We start from the raw sequence: 23,480 nt of genomic DNA, 5'->3' as shown, positions 1-23,480 counted from the left end.
TTTGTAATGGTAAGAATCTACCTAATGATGGAAATAATCCAAATGTGCATCAAAAGAAGGCCAATTAAAAAACAGTGGTGTAGGGTTTGCGGGAGGGTATATCTCAGTGGTAGAATGCATGCTGAGCATGCACAAGGTCCTGGGTTCAATCCCCAGTACCTCTGTGAAAGGAAGGAAGAAAGGAAAGAAAAAAGAAAGAAGGAAAAAAGGTAAAGAAAAGAAAAGAAAGAAAGAGTGTATTCATATATGGCATACGAGGCACTATCCAGCAGTGAAACTGAATTAACTAGAGCTACAAGTATTACTCTGGATCTCTGTGGAGAACTCTCAAAAAACATAATGTTTAGGACAAAAAGAAAAAAGGAAAAAAAAGCTTTGGAAACATACAGGAAAAATATCTTTTACATAAAATTTTAAAATATTCAAAAGAAGATGACTGGTGGTTATTATTATAGAGAAATTCAAACTCTTAATCTGTGTGTCGAGTCTGAATTCCCAGTCTTGGCGGTTTCTCCTACGCAGTTCAGCGCTTTCTTGAAACTCACCCTACTAGCGCCAAGTAATTGCTACAACTGAGACTTCTGAAAATTCAAGGGTCCCCATACCCCTCCAAGAAATATGTGTTTTAACCCAGAGCTATCCACTAGAAACATAATGGGAACCACATATGTAATTTAAAATTTTCTAGTAGTCATATTATAAAAAGTTAAAAATAAGTGGGTAAAATTAATTTTGATAACAGATTTCATTTAACTAAACATAGTCAAAATATTCTATAGGTAAATAAGATATTTTGCCTTTTTTACACGAAGTCTTTAAAATCTGGTGTGCATTCTACACTTAGAGTGCATCTCTAGTTGGATGATAAATTTTCATTAGAAATACTTGCTCTGTATTTAGATTTCATAAAATTTAAAATTGCAAGGATAGAGTCACATACCCAACTTATCTCAAACATACACACGTTTTCTAATAACTGAATCGAGTACTTGTTTTCAAATTTAAATTTTAATTAATTGAAATGAAATAAGATGACAAATTTAGTTCCTTAGTCTCACAACATTGCAAGAGCTCGCCAGTCACACGTGGCTCTTGGCTACCACACTGGACACAGGAGGTCTACCTTACAGTCCTCGGAACCTATGTCCACCTACCTTTCCTCCCTGGGGTTCGTCTTTTCACGTGGTTGAAATCAAACTGAAAAAGTATAGCATAGCCTTGCTGGACAAAGGTAGCTACACAGAACCACCTGCAGCAGAAGTGCTGACCAGCAAGGGCCAAGGCCACTGAATGACAGGAGTCTAGCCTGGAGTACGTGCTCAGCCACTTACTTCCTTAACCTCTCAACTGCCTGTTACAGCTCTAATCTCCCACTAGGCAAAGCTGGGGAGAATCCCCCAAGGTTCCATACCCGTGTGTTGACTCTGTTTCTGGAATGTCTGTTCCAAATTGTTAAGCTCCCGAAGTGTGAGCCATTCTGTTCTACTAAAATAACAGCCCCCTTCCAGGTTTGGTGCTTGCTTGTCCTCTGGGATTCCTTGGTAGTTTCAAGATTGGATAATTAAACACAAGAAACTGAAGAAACTCATCTGAGAGGAAATACGCAGAGGCTCATGCTGGCGAGAAGGTAGGAACTCAGAGGCTATGAGGATAAGGCATTGCTAGAGGTGGGTGGACAAAGAAAGACACTGGAGTCTTCAAACTAAAAGGGAGTCTGTGAAATTTATAGTCAGTTGCCAGCAGAGTATGATTTGGCAGAAAGGGGCGGGAATCACCAGGATAGAACCTTAGAACCAGAAAGCCAAACCGACTGGAACCTGAAGTGAAACAGAACGGTACCGTCCTTCTGACTTTGCCACTTGGAGTTCAAAGCAGTAAGCAGCATGCCTTGTTAGGAAGCGGCGACCAGCGTGCCAGTGGTAGAAATGGAGGGCTACTGGATTTTTAAATGGAAGGCCATCAGACTCTACAGTATCCCAAAGTAGCCTCCCATTTTTATCATGCTTAATGCCAGCTTACACACACAACACACCCACTCATGCACACTCACAGAGCCATAGTAAGGGCAGAGAGTGGTTCCTTAAGAAAACAACAGCAACAAAGCCTTTGAAACTATTGATAATTAATAAGCTAGGCACCAGCAATTAATATGTGCGGAGATGGGGCGCCTACTGTTCCCTGAGCCATAGCTCATTTAAAATACTCACCCTGTAATTTATGAGCGATATTTAATACCTCAGTGACCATAAACCTCAATGTTTTATTACCACTGCTTAGCATACCTTTGATGTGCTGCCCAGCACTACACAATCCAAAACAAATTACTTTCAGGAAGCTGGATATTATATAAATGCAGGAAAGTCATAAATAAGGCACAGGAGGAATATTCTCGGTGGGTTCTGACCTGCCACAACGGGTCTCTGTGATGGGACTTCTCAGGCATCTCCCCGGCCCTGGAGGAGGGGCGGGGGACCATCCATCTGAGGCGGGTTTGTCAGACACGGAGGGCATGCTGGCTTCCAGGCACCACTGACGCCACTTTTTCAACCTATGGCATTAGCAGATGTGAAGCAAACGAGGCCCACTTAGGAAGCTGTGGTCTTCTTAATGAGCTACAGATGTATAAGGAACGGCCCTTCCACTGGCGTTTTTGGTGGGCTCTTCACCATCTTCCCTGCTATCGCTTGGACATGTGTCAGCTCCCCTTCCCATTCTCAACAGCAGCTGTTCAAAACCCTCCACTCTCTTCGAGGCCCTGACCCCCCACACCTGCTGTCTTGGAAGAAGAGATAATCTACTGCCTCGCTGAGGAAATCGAGGCCATCAGGCAAGAACTCCTCCATCTTCTCTCCCCAGCACATCCAAACGTTTGCCTCCATCCTCATGTACAACTCTCATCTTGAACAGGACAGTTCTTTCCAAAGGCAAAACCCCTGTGTCTTTGATCACGTCCCCTCCTCTCTCCTCTGGCCATGACCTGTAAATCATCCCCTTACCTCTATAGTCCTCTCCTTCTCCACAGGTTCCTGGCTTTTGGTCCTCAAATAGGATCGAATATAGTGCATCCTACAAATGAATAAGCAAGCAAAAGAAAATCTTCTCCATGACCACATTCCCTTATTTCTGAAGATGCACTTTTACTCTGTCTCTGCCCCGCATCCAACACTTGAAAAGTGGTGGCCTTTGCCCAATTCAGACCTTGCCGCTGTTGTCAAGCAGATTCTGTCCTCAACAATCTACTAAGAATGTTACGGTGGTTTTCCACATCCCATGACCTCCTTCAGACCCCTGGCAGGGTTAGGTGTAGTTGCTCCCTTGCTATACCCCACCTGAAATCTCCCAGGCTTGTGTGTTCATATTCTTGTTCAGTATTTCAGTCCCCACTCAGGTCTCTTGCTGGCTCTGCTTCCCCTGCTCATCCCTCGTCTCTGTCTCTTCTCTGAGCACTCTTTCTGGTTGAGCTCAACTTCTTCACTGGCTTCAGCCATCCTTCTGACACTAGTGGCTTCCAGTCCTGTCTCTGAACCTCATTTCTATAAGTTCTGCTGGTTCCCCACTGGACAACCTCACCTAGTGTCCCACAGGTCAGCTTTCCAAAATGCAAGTTACAATGAAGGCTAGACAAGTACTAAAATATATAGATAGGTGCCAAACTACCACCTCCACAGACCATTTGCTAATTACAAAGAGGAAACGTATCTTTACAATGGAGAGATACAATGACCATCACATCAACGAATCAAATGTAGTATCGTTCCACAGGCTGTGCAACAACCTGACATTATACCTTTGCTGATGGGATAAAATGTAAAATATGGCATTGCCTGTAAATTATTGTTGTCTAAGACATTTAACCTGAATGTAATCAAGTCTTTAGAACCCAACTTTCTGTTACATAAAAACACACAGAGAACCAAGTTGAATGATGCCACACACTAACAATCAGGCAAATCCAGATTGTGAGACCTCTCTAAGACAAGTGCCTGGTCCCTTAAAAAACACAATAAATGACAGCCAATATCATTTGGAAAATGGAGAATGTTCTAGAATGAAACGACTAAAGAGAGACAACCAAATGCAATGCATGAAACTTGATTGAAAATGCTTTAAACAACCAACTATAAAAGATATTTCCGGTGCAATCTGGGAAATTTGAACATGGGCTTTAAACTAGATAACATTAGAAAAATAGTGTAAATTTTCTTAGATGTGGTAATGGTATTGTGTTTATGGAAGAGAATGTTCTTATTCTTGGGAGACGTATGTTGAATTTAGGGATAAATTTCCGTGGTGCCTGCAACTTACTTTCAAATGTTTCTGCAGAAACAAAGGTGTGTGTATATAGATGTGTATAAATCAAATATGGCAAAGGATCAATAACTTTTTTGTTTAGATGATACGTGTAGGAAAGTTCAATTTACTTTGTCAACGTTCTTGCGTGTTTAAAATTTTTCATCTGAAAAGCTAGGAGAAACAAGTCAAAAATGTAAATAGACATTTAAAACTTATTTTTTTTTCAACCTCACACCTACTCCTTCTTTCCTATTCATTATTCACCAACTACATCAAGCTAAATGTCTTGGCATGATCTGTAACTTCTCCCCTCCTCCTCACATCCCCTGTCTCCCCCATTCTATCAGCTGGTCTCCATGTCTCCATCTCTTGCGGGGGGGGGGGTGTCTCTCCAGCTCACAGCTGCTGCACTGCCTTCATCAGGCCTCCATCGGGAGCCCCTGGGTCCCCACCACCCAGGCTCAAGCTCCTCCCCAATCAGTCCATCAGGAAACCTTTCAACAGGCCCCTACCGCCTGCAAAGTAAATCAAATTCTCTGAAGTAAAAATCTTACAGGATAACACTGAAATGGAATCTGGAGGTAAGGACGTGGAGGAGGTCAAACTTACCTCCAGAGACACCCTCAGGCTTTTGACTTCTAATCTAGAGTTCTGAGCCCTGCGCTGCCTGGCTCTAAGCCTCACTTCTGTGCTGAGATAGCAAAGAAGATGGGCCTAAGAGAAAGTACAGTGCTCCCTGTGAACCCTAAGCTGTCTGAGGAGAAAGAGTTCATTTATGGATCAGCAAAGTAGCCTAGATTTTTAAGGCCTATAAAAGAGAGTCTTTTAAATATCACAGCTATGACCTCAGAGGCTCAATGAAAGACTCACTTTATTGACTCCAGAAGTGGTTTATAACACTCTGCTGGGGAAGCTGAGGGGAAGCAGATATTCCCATACATTGTTAGCATGAGTGTAAACTGGTACAGTCCCTGCGGAGGGCAGTTTGGCAACATCCAAATGAGTATGTCCTTCCTTAGATCCTGGCAACGTCACTTCAGAAAATGTGTCCCACAGATAAACTTGCACGTATGCAAAATGATGTATGGGTATGTAATGTTGCTGTATCATTCATTGAAGCATTGTGTGAACTGGCAAAATACTGAAATAAACCAAACGTCCACCAATAAGAGACTAGTTAAATAATGACACATCAACCTAAAGAAATTCTACGCAGAGACATCAACCTAAAGAAATTTTATGCAGCTAATATAATGAACTGAGGAAGGCCTCTATGCACAAATACCTGCAATATACATTGTAATGTGCAAAAAGCAACACGCATCAGGGTGTGTACAGTACTCTAAGGGCTCAAGAAGTAAAAAGGCAAAAAGGGCACACCACAATAATGTAGCAATATTAACTACAGAAAGCCCCCATCGTTTCTCAGGTTAGGAAAACACAGGGAGGACACAGGGTTATCAGAACCTAGAAACTTGAGGAGGCATTCCACGGAGCTGGCACTCGGACACCTGAGAAGGGGCACGGCCGGCTGGTGCTGACGTCTCTGCTGGGGCGGCGCAGACACGGAGGCTGATGTGGGGCGCGCAGGGGCAAGCTGGCGTCGGGAACCACGTGCACGGATGTGCTCTCCTCTTCCCGCCTTCCTGTCTTCCTCTAGTTTTCTCTACGGGCTGATTCTCAGAGAACCAGCTATCAAGAGAAAAATGCCGTTTCCAGAGTCCCAGACTGGAGAACAGAAGGATGGATCTGAAGCTGAGAGGCACTCGGCTTAGTAACTAGCGCGCTGGACTCAGTGGGGGTGGCCGCCTTGGGCACAGGGTCACACGTGTGACTGTGGGAACTGGTGCATCTGGAAGTGACGATGGGCTTCCCGCCATGCCCTGGAGCTGCCCCTCCCCCCGCAGGCTGCGACTGGCTCCGGCACCAGGAGCGAGGTTTAGATTCGCACCAGGTGACCGCGTATCTTCTGTGGGCCGGAGCCCTGGTGGACTTTTTTGCATATGTTGCTTTTATTTATCCTTCTGCTGTCACTTGGGATGAATAACCTCATCGTCAATTCATAAATGAGAATGTTGACTGAGCAAAAGGCATACTTCCGAGTAGAGGGTCTCCTTCCCCCTCTTCTCCCCTCATTCTCATTCTGTCAGATAATAGGGTGTTAGCTGAACTGCACAAACCAGTGGTTTTAGCCGCTCACCTGAAAATCCCCGTTGGGCCTCACCGGGATGTCCGAGGTGGCACAGCCGCGCGCGCGGGAAGCGACCCCTTCATCTTCGAGCACCTGGCCCCGGGAGGCCGGCTTCTCAGATGCCTGCCTGTCTGCGCTCTCCAGTTCCTTCCTCTCCACATCCATCTTCAGGTGCCCAGTCCCGAAAGATGGCCCGGCAGCCAAATGAGCTCTGCAGCAGGAAAGACAAAGCTGCCTCATCTCCTTGAGTCAGCGGCTGCGGCTGAAAGCAAAGAAAAAGTCAGCCCTGTGGTGTGACTCCAGAGGAAGCACTTAGAGGAGTGGGCTTCACGTGTCTTCCCCAAAAGGCAGGCTTTGTCTGCCACAGCCAGTGCCTCTAGCGTGTTTGTGAACCGTGTCGATGCTCTGCCAGCTGCTCCCTGCCCGCCCGCGATGTTTTCCACTGAGGTCGGAGAACGTCCCCCCACACACTTCTCCCCGAATGGTGATTGGAGGGAAGGCTAATTGAAGTGTTTGTCATCTTTTCTTGAGGCCGTACGCCACAAAGGAAATTCCTAAAAATCAAAAATAAAACTTATTTACACAATAGCTATGATGCCAGATGAGGAGCAAGCAGCTCTTAACTGGGTTTTAGAAATAGAGTAGAAAATCCTCACAAAACAGATAAACAGTAAGAAACTAACCAAGATACAAACTTCGCTTTTCAAGTGACCCACTTGGATACATAAACAACAGTTGTGTCCTCTTTAAGAACTCGTATCATAAGAAAATTTGGACTTACAAAATAACCAAATTAACCAGGGGTTATTTGCTTTACCAAGGAATCTCTGCAAACTAACCACAAAGGATTCTTTTGTTGTTTCCCCAGTACGAATCCCTTTCCCCAAATCCCTTTCTATTCGGTTGTATGTAAGTCTTAGGAATAAGTCCATTTTGTGAAGTGCAGGGTCCCAGTACTCAGTACAAGGGGGTTTTATTTTACCAGTGAAGGCTCTGTCTGAATCCCAGTATTGAGCCTAGTCTCTATTTCTTGCTTTGGTTTCACTGCTCTCTATTTCCTGTGGAAACCTAGACCAATTCAAGGAATACAGGTTGAATGTGAACTGCACTTACCGCCTCACATGGCTAAGGCAACCTGAATTGTTTCACTTTCAATTGCAATGTAACTTTGCAAAAGGACTAAAACCATCTGAACTTGTAAAAAACTGGAATCACCTTTTCCCCCCTTAATACATTTGCAGCCCCATTCTCTCTTTCTCACAGTACTTTTATATGAAAATGTACATATTGAGATGTTACCATAGATTTCTCTGACTTTTATTCAAACCCACAAGCCTCAATATGAGGCAAAAAAAAAAAAAAAAAAAAAAAAACAAACAAACAAAAAAACTACCAAAATTAGATAGTCTTGGTAGATTTCTAAAGTTTCAGGTTTCCAACCAGGCTAGAAATAGCATCGGGATAAATCCTTCTGTGTGATGTGATGGTTCTGATGCCACTCCTAAGTCACCCTTTACTAGGGTTAAGATTTGAAAAAACCACAGTTTAAAAGATTAGACTTTTAGAAATTGGAGTAGTGTTTGAATTGTGTTAAAGATTTGTGTTGTCCTTTATTTCACTTTAAATTATTCCTCTTCCCCCAACTAATAATGGATTTGCCCAGTGAATGTAGGTGGCTCAGGCCACTGTCTATTGGTATGAAGCAGCTAGGGAGAGAGTGAAGCCCAGTGCAAAAGACCAGCTTCTTCTGCTTCATGGAGATGCTCAGTAAGACGGTCAAGTACACACTCGCTACCATCACTTGTGACAGGGGACAGACAAATGCCCACTGTAAATGGCTTTAATGTAATACACACTACATTTACAATTTCCCTATTTATTTCTCTCTGGATCTATATATGTGTGTATGTGTACATGTGAATGCATATGTGTGTATATACGTGTATTTAAAAAAATTTAAATTTCCTGAGAGGTTCTGTTGAAGGGAGTCCTATTATTCATCTGCAAGTGGAAATCTGATCATTCAGAAGTAAGATCATCTCTCTCCTAAGACCTGAGTGGGTCCTGTCCAAGCTGGAGGAGGCCACCCAAAAGCAACCATATTCCCAGTATACTTCGAACATGAATGTAAAGTAAATGTTAGCTTTCCCAGGATTTGAGCTAAGCACGACAAACAACACATGAGCCCAGAAAACTCATAGGAGCTTTCAGAAGTTTGCTTTGATGCTATTAACAATCAAAGACATTAGACTCAGTTCCCGTATGAACAATTATATATTCTGCTCCTCCCAAGTCAGGCCTAACTGCACAGAAGTTTAGAGAGGCATTCCATGGTCCTCTCAGCAGAGGCAGAACCAGCTCACCAGTGGCAAATAAGACGCATCTCTCTGCAAGTGGATAGGGTTCCACAGCTGGGCAAGAGTGCTCTTCCTGATCTATTTATCACCTCACCTATGTTCATGTGCCTCAACTGTCTGTTTCCACTTTGTCTAAATGAGCTACTAACGCTTGTGCGGAGACCATATTCATTCCTTGTTCCTGCCCCAACTATATAGGACCTATTGAAAAATGGAGATTCTATGAGAGCCCAAACAATATTTGACTCAAATGAACTAGTGTCGATAGATTGCGGAGACGCAAATGAGGAGAATGAAGGAAACATGAACAATAGCAGGAAGAAGTGAAGGTGAGATTCCTTTAAAAAAAAAAAAAAAAAAAAGAGCTGATTTCTCATGGTGTCAAGCCAATGAGGAGGGGTTCCGGGACAGAAGTCAGGGATTCCAAGGCACACAGAGTCAACATGATGAATGAAAAGCCACCTGGATGGACACTGTGGTGAGCTGGAAATCACGTGCTTTGTCTACATGGGGGAGTGGCTACTACATTCCAGGCTATTAATGTCTGCAGGAATACAGAACCATGTAAATAACCGATTTTCAGGAGAAGCCAGAATTCTAGAAATCTCTGAGGACTCTCCCAATTTTGAAATGTTACAGGTTACATTTAACAAACATCTAAACACCAGGCAAGCCGAGCAAAACACTCTGTGGGCTGCCAGTTTGCAATCACTGCTATATGGGATGGACATCTCGGGGAAGGTAAGTAGAGACAGGCTACCTGTCAGAACAGAGAGGCAAGTACAGACTGAGTGGTTAGACTCTAAAACTGGTAGGGTCCTTTCACACTCTCACTAACCCAGACTTGGGCTCAAACGTGCTGAGGATCACTGACTCTGCTCCTCACCCTGGCAAAGTGCGAGCTACGCTCCCACAGTACTGAGTAGCCCAAGCGCCTCAATCCAACCCTTGATTTTCAATTCAAGAATTTCTTATTGGTCTCAAAGTAAGCTCATGAGAACAAAATTAAAATTAAGCCAAATGCTTTTGCTGTTTATCAAATAACAGAGGTACATCTTTGTTTTCCAAAGAAGAAAACTCAGAAAATTATACTTATAGGCTCAGTAACAGAAATCCAGTTTTTCCTGAAACAGTTTTCCTCTGGGTATCAATGCATGGCTGACGATTGGGACTGATGGAGTCACCATCTTGGTACCTGGGTGGGCCTCGATGAATGCTTTACTGGGGGTCCCTTACAAGGCAGGAAATCTCAAACCCTTCCCAGACACCTAGAACCAAATTAAATCTGAAGAACAACAACAAAAATAATGTTAGTATTTTCAGATTAAGTGTTTATAAGGAATCAAAGAACCAAGACAGAAGACCACAAGAAAGAGGAAGCTGTGACCCATCATCTTTTTTATGAACAATGACCAATGGTTTTCTTTCTCAATGTGCCTCCCACTGGTCCCCTGATACTCAAAATCCCCATGGCTCGGGCCTAACAGAGAGAAGAGACTACCTCTCTGGTCAGCATCATGGGTCATGTGCGTTCTTCTGAACATGGCCAGATAAGTAGAATGTGGTTCAGAAAAGAGACACAGGTAGCTGTCCAGAGACTTTCAAATTATGAGACCTGGGACATTTGTCCTGGCCTGTTCTAAGGGCCACATAGGTATACTTTCTGTACAGGCAGCTGTAAGTCATATACTGAGAAATGCATCTTTCTTCCTTTTACTAGAAAAGTGCCCCCCCTTTTTTTCAGTATTCATTTTTGTTTTAAATTGGTTTTGCTATTCTTGGGTGTGAAATGGTATGTAATCCTTCTATTCTTTTATTGAATAAATACTGTGGGCACTGGAAAAATCATTGAGCTAAACAAAATGGATAAAATCCTTACCCTTAAGGGGCTTACACTCCAGTGGCTGACATGGTGCTAGTATTTTCTGTCTCAAAAGATGACACAGAAAGCTTGTCCTGAATTTCAAGCTTCACTGGAATATTTTACATTGGTGACTCTGTTCTAAAGAACGAAGAAAAATATGTTTTCCTATTTCATGGTGTTAGCATCTAGACTTCGATGGAGTCCCAGAAGGAAGTCAGATTTGAAGGGGCAAGTTCATATTGCTGGAAGCTTGGGAAGGCAAAGTGATTGACGGTCTCCAGTTTCATGTGGGAGTTGGGGGCTGGATACATTGAGAATCTGACAAAACTAAGGCAAATTATCTTCTGAACTGGTTCAAATATTTGTAGCAAGCCCCTCTGTGCAAAATTTCACGACTTCTTTATGGTAATTAGTTTCATGGAATATTGCCAAATGGCATATTTTTTCAACTCTGAGGCCCTTTGTAAGCACTCCTGGGAATGTCTGAAATATGAGATAAGCACTCTTAACCCAAAGTTTTATTTAAAAGTTTAATTAACACAAACAGCAAATGACACATTGATTGCTATTAAGAAGGTAGACTATACGCAAATCTGTGAGCCACCAAGTGACTCTAAAACCCATTTGCCTCAGCAACCACAGAGCTTGATTTCCCTCTCAAGCCGGCAGGAGAGCCCTCAGCATGCATGTCCCCATCATCAGCCACCCAGGTCCGCAGGACTGCACTGTGCAGGGAACCTTGGCGCTGGTAGGGAACCATTTTTAGCTGGGTATCTGTCCAACCCTCGCCCCCTCCACTGGTACAGGCCCACCCTGCCAGTCTTCTGGTTTTTGATCTCCTTCAAGCCACCTGCCGGGAAGTCACCGACCTCAGAGGAACTCTCTCATTCATCTGAGCCTCGTCCTGGTCTGAGAAACTCACATTTACCAAATCCTCTCTGGAGCCTCCAGAACATGGAGAATGACTTAACCTTGGTTCTCTCCAGTTTTTCCTTTGCTAGAACTTCAGTTCTTCAAGGGCAGAGACCTATACACCCTCCATCCTCAGCACCTAACAGTGCCTGGCACTGAATGAAAAAAATGAGGGCATTGTCTTTTTTTCGGTTGGAAAAAAAAAAAGACTTTTTGGAGAGAATCTTCCTTTCCCATTGTCTTCTGAGGGCCTCTCTGTTCCCTCAGCCCTCCCTTCTTTAGAAAGTTCCTTATATTATAATGTTAAATAAAAATATAATTAGCATTCAAGCTGTAATACACAGAGTAACTGAAGGAGAGGTCTAAAGATTTCCTGGAATTTTAGGTTAGAGTAAAATCAACAGCAAAGTCTACTACACATTGCTGAGCAATTCCAGCTTGATCAGTGATCAGAAGGAACTATTAATATATTGACAAATACGAGCAGAGAGGAATAGAGAAAGTGACTTTGTATAGAAACTACAGTGAAAGGAAGGAAATGGGAAGAGCGGAAATCAGAAGGGCTTGCAGTAACTGCACCAGTGCCCTGTTGCCGCAAGCGTGCTGCACAGCAAACAGCAGTGAGTGGCATACAGCCTAAATATTGATTTTTGCCCCTAAGTCTCTGGGTCTGCTGGGTGGTTATGCTGATCTGGGCCAGACCTGGCTGGCAGTGGCTGGACATTGCTCACGTACCTGAAGCCGACAGGTGCATCAGCCAGGCCTGGCTACTCCCTGATGGCTTCAGCCTCTGAGGAGCTCTCCTCCAGGGTTACCTCGTCCCCCAGCACCAGCCTAGACTTGTTTATAAGGAGGTAGTAGACATCTGAGAGAGAGAGAGAGAGAGAGAGCAAGTGAGCACGCGCGCGCGCGCGCGTGTGTGTGTGTGTGTGTGTGTGACAGAGACAGAAAGAGAAGAGCAGAAGCACACAAAGCCTCATGGCGCTTAGGCTCAACACCAGCACATGGTCACTTCCGCCTCACTCTGTTGGCCAAAGCATGTTTCAAGTCCAGCACAGGTGCAAGAGATGGAGAAATATACTCCATCTCTTGAGGGGAGGAGCTCAAAACTCACATTGCAAAGGGTATGGATACAGAGAGGGCTGGAGAATTGGGGCCATTTTGCCATCAAACTGAGACAGGAGGGAAGGAGGCAGGACACAACCATTAAAAGAATGACACAGTAACTGTCAGTGCTGTGCTACCAAGATGGCAGAAGAGCCATCTCTCAGTGGACCTTGAGCTTCATTCTACGCTCATTGTAATGTATTAGCATGCCAACCATAAAAGGTCAAAAAGTGGCTGGTGGCCCAATTCCTGGGAATCCCACCCCCTTCCCCAAAGTAGCTGGAATAATCCTTCCACTTGTTAGCCTATGAAGTTTCTGAGCCCATAAAAACTAACAACCCTGCACCTGGTGGTGGCTCTCTCTTGCCTTCTGAGATGGCCTGCACTGTCCATGCAGTATGTATCTCTCTAAATAAATATACCTTCACTCCACCATGGCTCACTCTTGAATTCTTTCCTGCACAAAGCCAAGGACCCTCACTTGGTGGGGTACATCCCAGGGACTCAACCAAGACCAGGGACACGACCATCCATTCACACCCCATTTTCCTGTATCCAAACCACCAAGTTACCTCAGCCCAACCTCCATTTATGAGTAGCAAGGCATGCATCCAACTGTCTTAGGTATCTGAGTTCCTCTGGAGATAATCCTGAGACAAGGATCCAAGTGCAAGTAGTTTACTTGGATAGTGATGCTGGGAAACACTGGTAGAAAAGTGGGGAAATGAGAGAGGGAAGGAAGGAATCTTTTGTTATTGAGCAATTTCCTGCTATGGATAATAGAAGCTTACTTTTGCTGAGGACCTCCGTGCTGGTGTAGAAGTGGTCCCACCTGAAGGATGAGGGAACTGGGACACTTGTAGAGCAGCTCCTCTCAGTCACTGGTTGACAACTTCTTGGGTAGGAGTGGAGCACTCATGCACGGACACTTTGGCCCTGCTACAGGAGCACAATGAACTCCAAGGTCAAACAGACAAAGTCTTTGGGTGAAGAACTGCCAACTCAGAAGCTGGGCAGTATGCACTGAGGTGGTAAGGCCAAGATGTGACAGGCACCAACTGCGTTCAACATAACACTGGACAGCTGCTGACTGCAGCAAAGCCTGCCAAAGTTTAGCAGAAAGATTATGGGTAAATCCAGTTTTTAGCCATGAACAAACTCCCTGACATCTCTGAACTTCATTTTCCTCAATGATAGGTACTTCATATGCATTTTATGCAGATAAAATTGAGATGATGTGTTTACAGTGCCTGGTTGGTAAATAAATGCTAGATGTTGATATCAAGATATTTTTATTTCCATTCATTTATTTCTCAATAATTTGAGTGGAAACAAATACAACCTTTGAAATGTTTCCTTGGGCCCCCTGTTTTATATACTCCAATCCTTCTTTGGCATGTACGACAGGATTCCAACAGCAAGGGACAGAATGGAACTGGGAAGTTCGAGAAGTGGTAACATCTTTACATAGCTTGATAACACAGTCAGTGCATCCACATGCAACTTTTCTTCCTCCAGTGAAACTGGTTCAGCATCAACCAAATGCCCGCAACAGACAACTCTCTCCTGGGTGCAGACAGAACTGAATGTGCACCGACAGCAGTCAGCACACATTTAATTACATTGTGCTTTGCACTAAAGCCACTCCTTCCTCAGCCTTTCTGGAAGACGTCCGGACCAATGCTTATCGTGTTTTTGACCTATCATAATTGGTCCCAGTTTAATGATATAAAAATGCTAAAGTATACTTCCCTTTGTCTTTGAAGTCTGTGTTTTAGACTTTTCACTCCTTTTCAAGAAGCCAAGGGCTGCCCTGGGTACGAGGACAGGGGAGCAGATGAATGCAAATTGATCGTGCTGCGGGGAGAGGGCGAGGCTGGATCACTGGGCAGGCAGGTTCTCAGATATGCATCTACTTACTTATTCCACTAAGTACCCAGAGGCTTCATTTGACTGTATAAACTTCACCAGTGTGCTTGAAGACACTAATTTGGTTTCCACTGGAGGACTGGAAAAAAGTTTTTCACAGCATCAAAACCTGCAAGAGACTTGGAGAGATTATTTGGGTCATTATATTGCCTCTAGGCAAGTCCTCCTGGAAGCCATCTGTGTCAGATGAGAATTGCCTCTACTGAAGGGCCAGGGGAATGGCTGAGTGTCCTGAGGGCGGCTGCGGGGGAGCTGTTCCTTTGGTCTAAATAAAACCCCTCCTGTTACTCTATAGTTAAAAAAAAAATCCCCCTTTTTCCTGTCCTTGATAGAAAGAGTGCCAGCATCTCCGTAAAATCTATTGTCCTTTTTGAAAAACGTTTTCCTATGTTCTCAGCACTCTCTTACCAGCCTTTCCTCAAAATGCTAATCTTTCTGCTCATATTTTAATGGAGGTCTTTCAAAATTTGCTTCAAGTAGTTGGTAAACTTTTTAATTGCGAAGTCCAACTCCGGACTTGAGGGGCACCTTGTGTGTAAATGAGAGTGTGTGGGTGACAGGGAACTAATTCTCCCTGGGTTGATTTTTTTTGGATAGAGTTAAGAGGGGAGTTCTTTCTCTTTATACACCCATTTATCGCCTGCTCCCCACCAACAGCTCTGAGAACAAGAATAGCAGAGAAGAAAGCCTTTCTTCCACCCCATTATTAAAGAAGAGACAAAGGGCGCAAGTTCCAGGGAGCGATAATGCCAGAGTTTTGAATTCACATAAACATACAGATGATGGACAACAGGTCTTTTCCAGTTAGTTTTTATTAAGAATGGTTGGGGGCGGGGGAGGGTATAGCTCAGTGGTAGAGTGCATGCTCAGCATGCACGAGGTCCTGGGTTCAATTCCCAGTGCCTACATTTAGATAAATAAGTGAAAATAAGTAAAAATAACTATCTCCCCCCAAATAAAAATAAATAGGTAAAAGTTAAAAAAGAAAAAAAGGAATGGTTGCATACAAGGGTACCTCTGATAAGGAAAAGAGCACAAAAGGGCGTTTGTCATTCTTTGAGGCCATTCTATAACTTTTAAACATTCTTCCTATGTTTCAGAAATTTTTTATATGTCTTCCCCAGTTTTGAAAAAGTTACTCAGTTTCCCAGCCATGCTTGCTGTTGTGCATAATTTTAAACAATGTTAAGATTTCCACTCAGAAAAGAGCACATTGAGAAAGGACATCATTTAGCAAAGTTGGTGGTGAAGGCACCACGGAAAGCTGGGCAGATCCTCAGTGTGAACCGCCCTGTCTGGCCCTCCAATGGCAGCAGCAGGGGCTTCATAGAAGCAATCACATGACCAAGTGTGGGCACAACTCCTATCTGCAACCTGTCCCTTCATAATTTAATTTTCTGCTTAAACTGGCTACAGTGTGTCCTATCTACGTCTGGAAAGACTGACTGATGCAGTGTGGCGTCAACAATAGCATTCCACCGGGGAATTGCTTCGATTCCACTAATACTCAATGTACTTTTCATTCTGTTGAAATTCCTACCAGACTCTTCAAAAATACCACAGCCATTTCCCTATGGAGACAAACCCATGGGATCTGGGCATTGAAGTGGCCCTTTTAAGAACTATAAATAATTCTCTCTGATATATTGCTTTTTGGGTTTGAAGGATTAACATAACAGAAAGGACCAAAAAAAAAAAAATCCAAGTTTTGAATACTAAGTTAGTGTGACCTAAATCACAGACTGGGTTCCCATAAGATTTCTGCACATTTAAGAGAAAGAGGTTTGCGGTGGGGGTATAGCTCAGTGGTAGAGCATGTGCTTAGCATGCACGAGGTCCTGGGTGCAATTCCCAGTACCTTCATTAACAAAAAAGAAAAGAGAGAGAGAGAAGTGCGGTGACAACAGGGTGTGTAGCAGGACAGCTGGTGCCTCCAGAAGTTCTGCTAAAACAGTGGTTTTCAACCTCGACTGCAAGGTCATTGTGTACTGACACCAGACTGCATCGCAGGAACACCCGCTATAGAAATGGGAAGAAAGGAGTAAGATTAATGCAAGATTGGGGCTTCTGCCACTGTAGTACTAAGGACTGGGCTCACTGAGTATGGCCTCCGAGAATCTAGAGTAGTGCTCAGAAAAAAATACACACCTGACTGAGGGAACAGGTCAGTTTTCCCATTAGAAACATCCTTATGATATCTAGAAATGTTGATTTAGGTTATTTTAAGGGCTCCTTAATGATTATGGGAAAAAAATGTTGCAGACCAGGGGTCCGCAAACTACCCCCTGCAGGCCAAATCTGGCGCCTGTTGTTGCAAACAAGCTCACTGGAATGCGGGCATTCTCATTCGTTTAAGTATCTCTATAGCTGCTTTTAAACTACAACCACAGACGTTGAGTAGCTGCAAGAAAGATCCTGTGGCTTGCAAAGCCAGAAATATTTACTATCTGTCCCTCTACAGAACAAGTTTGCTGACCTCTGATATAGACCAGATGTTTCAAGACCTAACATCATAGCAAAAAGCCAGGAAGCCCAGTGGAAAGAGCCCTGAGGTGGGAAAGAGAGGAGTGACCTGGTCTCTAGAATCAGATCTGCTCCCATTAACTAACCCTGTAGCCAAGTGCAAACTTGGCTTTAATCTCCTCAAACCTCAGTTTCTTCATTTCCAAATAATGGCATTAGAATAAGATTCTCTCAACGTCTGAAGACTCTAATTCTAGGATGGTCTCAGTGAGTTAAAATTGGAAATCTTTGTGAAATTCACTGCATCCTCTTACATGTCATTTGAAAAAAAAAGTATCTTCTTATTCTTAAAGAACAAAACTGGTAAGATTATTGTGAAGAAAGGAAAAGAATTTAAAGGACAGAAATCCTCAAATTTGAGCACAGATGAGATATAAAATTGCACCTCACATTTTCAAGGCTTTTATTTTAACTCTTGACACACATCAGCAATCTGACTCTTTGCCACAGAGAGACAATTGCATGTATTCGCAATTTTTTCTGTGTGAAAATTTAGTTTTTTACAACCCGCTGTGTTTTTCAGGCCCTTTAACTAATAGGCTTTTATCACCTTATGATTGCCTGATTTTCTCTTAATTGCTTTATGACAATACAATTTATTTTGATCACTCCCACCCTGCGGTTTTACTTTCTAATGAGGACTCTATGAATTTATGTGTGCCACTATGCATCAGCTTAATTTTCCAATCCCTCTACTTCCCCATAAATGGAGAAGTGGAACTGGAGGAAGGCACAAGAGCCACTGGGCGCCCTTCCTGCTCCCCATGTGGGGCACAGTCTGCACGTGGCGGTTCCATTCTCCCCAGTAAGCCTCAGCCCCATGCACTCATGCTGTGGAGGCCTCCACATGGCTCTTTGAGGTGTTTACACACACACACACACACACACACACACACACACACACACACACACATTGTGTATGAAGGGGACAACCTGGCCCAAGGCCATTTGAAGGCACGAAGTTCCTCTTGGTCTGTGATTTGGACTTTATCTCCCCATACACAGTGTTTATTAGGTGTTTAATTTGGATACGTGGATGAGTTCATTGTTTTGAAAACAACCTGAATAAGTTCAGAACTGATTTTCGAAACACCCCTTCATTTTTCTTCATAAATTCTACAGTGAAGGTTTCTCCCAAGTCATTTTATAAGTATAAACACACTTTGGGTTCATTCAGTTCAGCTTGACATGAATGCATCATGCATCTCTAGCAGCGACTGTGTTCAGTTCTCAGTGCTGAAGATACACAAGGAGCCCAGACACTGAAATCCACAAGATGGGGGCAGTGATGGACAGGATGAGGCCTCATCTCCCTATAATACAGAGTAGATTGTGATCCATTGTTTCTGCCAAGTATCTTAAAGATTTGATAATAGCTACCATTTTTTTGAGAGTCTACCTTGTGTCAGGAACTTTATATACCATTTCCTTAAATCTTCCAGCAGATTTAATAAATTGATAAGCTTTATTCTCATTTATGAACTGCACTGACCAAGGGTCAACATATGGTAGAGCTGGGGTTTGTGGCAAGTATGTTTTGACCCTAGAGCCCTGCTCTCACAAGGGTCCATTTGGTCTTTCTTTCAAAGAAATTTCTCCTTTATTAGCTCATCTGATCCTACAGCAACCCTGCTAAGGTGACAGGGCAGGCATCGCATGCTCCCTTTTTACAGACAAAAACTGGGGAATAAGTGTTGTTCCCCAAACTTATGCGGAAGAGAATCAGAAAAGCCAGGCTTCCTGATCCCCGATTTACTGCTCATTCCATAAGCACATTAAAAAAAATTAATACCTGTAATCAAACTAGAAAATTTAGTGAGAAGTGTGCTTACACGTAAGTCAGAGGACCTGCACTCTCCCAAATCTTAACTCAGCAACTAACAGTTGGCAGAGTCTTCTGGCCCCGTGACCAGTAATCAGCTCTATGGTCTTAGACGAGTAGCTTAACTCCTTTAGGCCTCCCCACCTTCACCTGTAAAAACGAAAAGGCTGAACTAGGTGGTCCCTGAGACTCCCTCCAGATCTAGGGGTCTGTAAGTCTATGACCTAGGACCAGTGTAGAATGACCGTGACCAACGTGGCCTGGAGACAAAAACTATTTGCTTAGATCACACCACTGTGCAGAGAGAACCCAGGGAATGGTTTCGTTTAAATTTACAGTCAGAATGGTCATTGGAACCATTGGGACCACACCTGCAATTAACTAATGAATTTGGGCCATACAGACAAATAGGTCATATAGCTCACTGAAGAAGTTTAATGTGAGGGTAAAATGAAGTTATCAGATGCCCTTTGGAATGTGAAACATGCTGCTTTCAGAGTTAAAGAATTACATTTAGTTTTAATTTGAAAAAACAGAATAGCTGTTTCAACTCCCTGCTTTGTCCTATTTGTAATGCCACAACATCACACTGAAGACTTCCGGTCTCTTTAACTCCTTTCTCTTGATCACGTTAGTGTCCTGCAATATTTTCCACCACCTCTACAACAGAGGCTGGGGGCAGTACACAGATGAAGGTTGTGGGTTACTTTCTCAGCTTAGCCACAATTACAATAACTGCCAACTTTTACTGAGCGCTTAGTGTGTGTTAGGCCTTCCACTTAGCTCACCTCACTTAATCTCCACAACAGTCCTGGGGAAGTCAGCATCTTTTTTATTAATGAGGCCACTACAGCTTTAAACTGGAGAGTTTGAGTAACCTAACCATCACACAGGCCCACAAAACTGTAAAGCCAGAATCTGAACCCAGAGAGTTTGCCCTGAAGCACATGCTTGTGAGTGGAGTAGGCCCCCTGCGAGCAGCTCTCAGGGACAGTGCCCTCCAAGCCCTCGGGAAGAGCTTGGCGTAAGATGGGCACGTGGGTCCCGGACTCAAGGAATTTGCGGGCTAGTGGGGAAAAGACCAACTCAGATCATTGTAAGTCGGATGACTATGATGAAAGAGAAGCATGGGTGGGAGACTTGTGGTTTAACTGGCTGGGAGTGGGTGGGAGGGGAGCACTGAGGGCAGACAACAGAGCAAGCTGTGAAGGAGAAGACAAAGATAAAAATCCAACAGGCCTACAAAGTGATGGGTGGGCAGTGGGGACAGTAGGAAAACTCCCGCTAATGGCTTAAGGCTACAGCAGCGCCACCTGGAGGGCAGGAGGTTAGATCACCTAGGACCCAGACGGCATCACTTTGTCATCACTGAAGTCCCCAGTGATGACCCAGAGTGTGCAGGAGAAGGCCAAATTATATTTAATGGGTACAATTTTTAAAGTACTAATACATTTGAGGAAAATAATAGCAGTTGGCATTTATTAAGTCACCCTCAGATGATCGGCATGGTTCTAAGCACTAGGCACATGTTAGCAACTCTAAGTCCCAGGTACCATTAAACCCCTCAGGTGACGTAGGAGAAACTGAAGCACAGAGAAGACAGAGCTTCCTCACTGGTGAGTGACAGATTTGAATCCAGGCAGTCTGACCCACAGCCCTTCCTGTTAACTATCACTTTGTGTAAAGTTTTCATTCAGCAGGGATGCCTGTATACCCCAGAGAGTAAACCTTTCTGGATAATTAAGCAATTCACTTATTAATATTTTGAATTTATGTTTTTGAAACTCCATTTACAAAAACGTCGGGTCACACACAGATGAAATGGTTTCTGACTTCACTGAACACATACATGTTCTCAGACACTAATAAAGTCACTTCAACTTTCACCACTGCAGTTTAGACAGATTTAAAGGAGGCAATCATATAGTAATACTAGGAATATGTTGGCGTAGAAGCATTAATATCAGATTATTGTTGAAAAGAAGTGAAATGTCTATTTCCTGTGAGACACAGATCCTTTCATATCTTCCCAGTTTGTAAATCTGCGGTTGAAGAACAGTGAAATACAACACCAAATACCACATTAAAACAAAACCATAATGACCAGTGTTTGGTTCCTAGAAGAAAGTGGTGCTGTTATCAGTCAGAAATGATAAATAATGCAATGAGAAAGCTTTGAGATTCTAACCCTTCCAGTCATAGGCTCAGATCTGAAGGAGTAAAACGCGCCCCCTGGTCTGCCCCGCCGAGCTGTGGGATAATGAGACTGGCTTGCAGCCACAGCTGTGGGTTCCCCCAGTCCCCAAACCCACAAGTCACCACCACAGCTTTTCTCCTGCCTCGAGGCAACCTTCAATTTCAGAAGGGCACAGAATCAAACAGAAAGCAATTAGTGTGGCAGAACCTTGAAAAGAAACCAATAGCCAGGATCTAGAGTTTTTTACAGAAAGCCAGGATTTCCTTATTTGCAGAGAGAAACAACAAGAACAATTAAAAGTCTCAAATCATGTACAATTACTTTCAAGTCGGGTTCGGTGAAACATAAATAAATTTCATATCAGAGCTTCAGCCCAAGTCCAGTGCTATTTGTTTGTTTTAGGGAACACTGCTTTCATCTTTGTGGAGGATGTCATAAAAGCACATTTCAAAAAATTACCATTGGCACCCAGTTTCCTATTTGATTACATTTTGGCGCACAGCCCTGCCAGTAATAGACAGCCCCTATCTTGGTCCCTCTGACTAGAAGGTAATCAGATGTACTACCTACCTTTCACCACTCCCACCCACTACGCTGGAACAATCACGAATTATGGAAGCTACAAGAAATAACTGAAATTATTTAAGAAAGCCGGTACTTTCCATTGTAGTTTGCCTCAGGCAAATTCATCAGCACCCCCCCCCCACCTTGAAGCAGCGACACTAAGAGCTGTACGAGTGAGGAGCACCAGATACCAATTACAAGCTGAGAACTAAACGCCATAATTAACGGGACATACACTTTAATCTAAAACAAGTCAAAAATGTTGCTGGATAAAGAAAAAAGTAAAGCAAAGTCCATAATTATAATAAATGGGTGTACAGTGGGTAGATTTCTCCACCTATCAAACAACAAAGATAGTTGTGTCTTTGGGAGACTAGTCAAATGTTTTACAATTAACATTTGACTCTGATGAAGATTTCGCTTTAACACATACACGGGTCAGTTTTACACTTGAACCTCAGAGATGTATACACATACCACCCCACACCAATTTCAAGTGGACTCTTACAGCAAGATTATCTATCCTCTTCATAATCACCATTTGGATGAAATGTCTTATGTGTATTTTTCTGACATACAGCTTCCCTGTTTCTGTTGTTCCTTGCAGATTAGTTGATGGCTAAATGTACTTGCTATTTATCTTACCTGCTCTTTTGTGCTTTCCCTGGAAACCGTTTCATTTCAACAAACTTCTTTTTGGAAATCAATCCTATATGCCTTGACTCTTCATCGAGGGCAATGCTCATGTTCCCCTTAGAGGCCTTCTAGAATGTGTGTCAAAAATATTGTCACACCCACATCCTGGAGGGTTTGTTTTTCTTTGTCTTAATAAAGAGTTGTGAGTACATTTGGGGAAAGATAAGGAGGAGGAGGAGAGAGACAGAAACAGAGAGAGAGAGAAAGACAGAAACAGAGAGAGAGAGAGAGAGACAGAACCATTCTCTGATCATTTTAAGAGCTTCTGCCAGGATCAGGGTGATATGAAAAGGGGAAAATAGACCGATAGGCGAAGGGCTTTGTGATCACAAAATGAATGTGTCAAGGTTAAAGTATTCGTCTAATCCCAGGCTGCAGGAGGAGAGCTAATAAAGTCCTTCCATGCAGTTTTATTCACCAGCTTGCTCTTGACAAATGGAAACAGGAGTGCAGTCTGGAGGCCAATTACAAATCACTCTGCTGATTCCTTTAATCCCTTTGTTTCCATTTCTGATCAAAATAATTTCTTTTAGACAGTAAAAGGAAAGATCTTATAAATAGTCTAAATCTTCAGCTTCATAGAAAGGTCTTGGCTAGACTTGTTTTTTCACTTCAACCTTTTAAGCCATTGGATGACCCCTTCCTTCCTCAGCTGCCTCAGAATGCTGGGAGGAAGCATTTGCTCCCGAGTGAAGTCAAGGCAGTGACGTGAACACAGCAACGCCCGCATTTTCCATGCGACTGATGAGGTCACCAAATGACCCAAAACCTAAAAGCAAGACCTTGCTCAAATAGCTGTTCGATCATGAACAAAATTGGAGGAAATCATCCTTCACTGTTACTATCTCCAGGGATGATGAAGACAATAACCAGCATCTCCTTGGTACTTCTTACAGGCCAGGCACTGTGCTAAGCTCGTTACACTCACTCTCATTGCAGCCCTACAGGGTAAGGACTATACATTATTTCTCAGGGAGAACTAGCTTGAAGATAACTAGCTGACGGCCATCCAGCCGGAACATGGT

General features: G+C 43.4%; 1 long non-coding RNA gene across 1 annotated transcript in view; it reads right to left on the bottom strand.

The window, feature by feature from the left end:
- Window positions 1-5,147: 5,147 nt before the first annotated feature.
- The window catches only part of LOC135322110 (uncharacterized), a 38,283-nt gene continuing 19,950 nt past the window's right edge, over window positions 5,148-23,480 (bottom strand). The window contains exon 3 of the long non-coding RNA XR_010382418.1: window positions 5,148-7,038. This is a non-coding gene — a long non-coding RNA (uncharacterized LOC135322110). The remainder of the gene's footprint in view (window positions 7,039-23,480) is intronic.

Source organism: Camelus dromedarius, chromosome 1 (assembly GCF_036321535.1).
Source record: "Camelus dromedarius isolate mCamDro1 chromosome 1, mCamDro1.pat, whole genome shotgun sequence".
Lineage (NCBI taxonomy): Eukaryota > Metazoa > Chordata > Mammalia > Artiodactyla > Camelidae > Camelus > Camelus dromedarius.
Note: the sequence above shows the minus strand (reverse complement) of the source record. Positions and strands in the feature narration are given on the sequence as shown.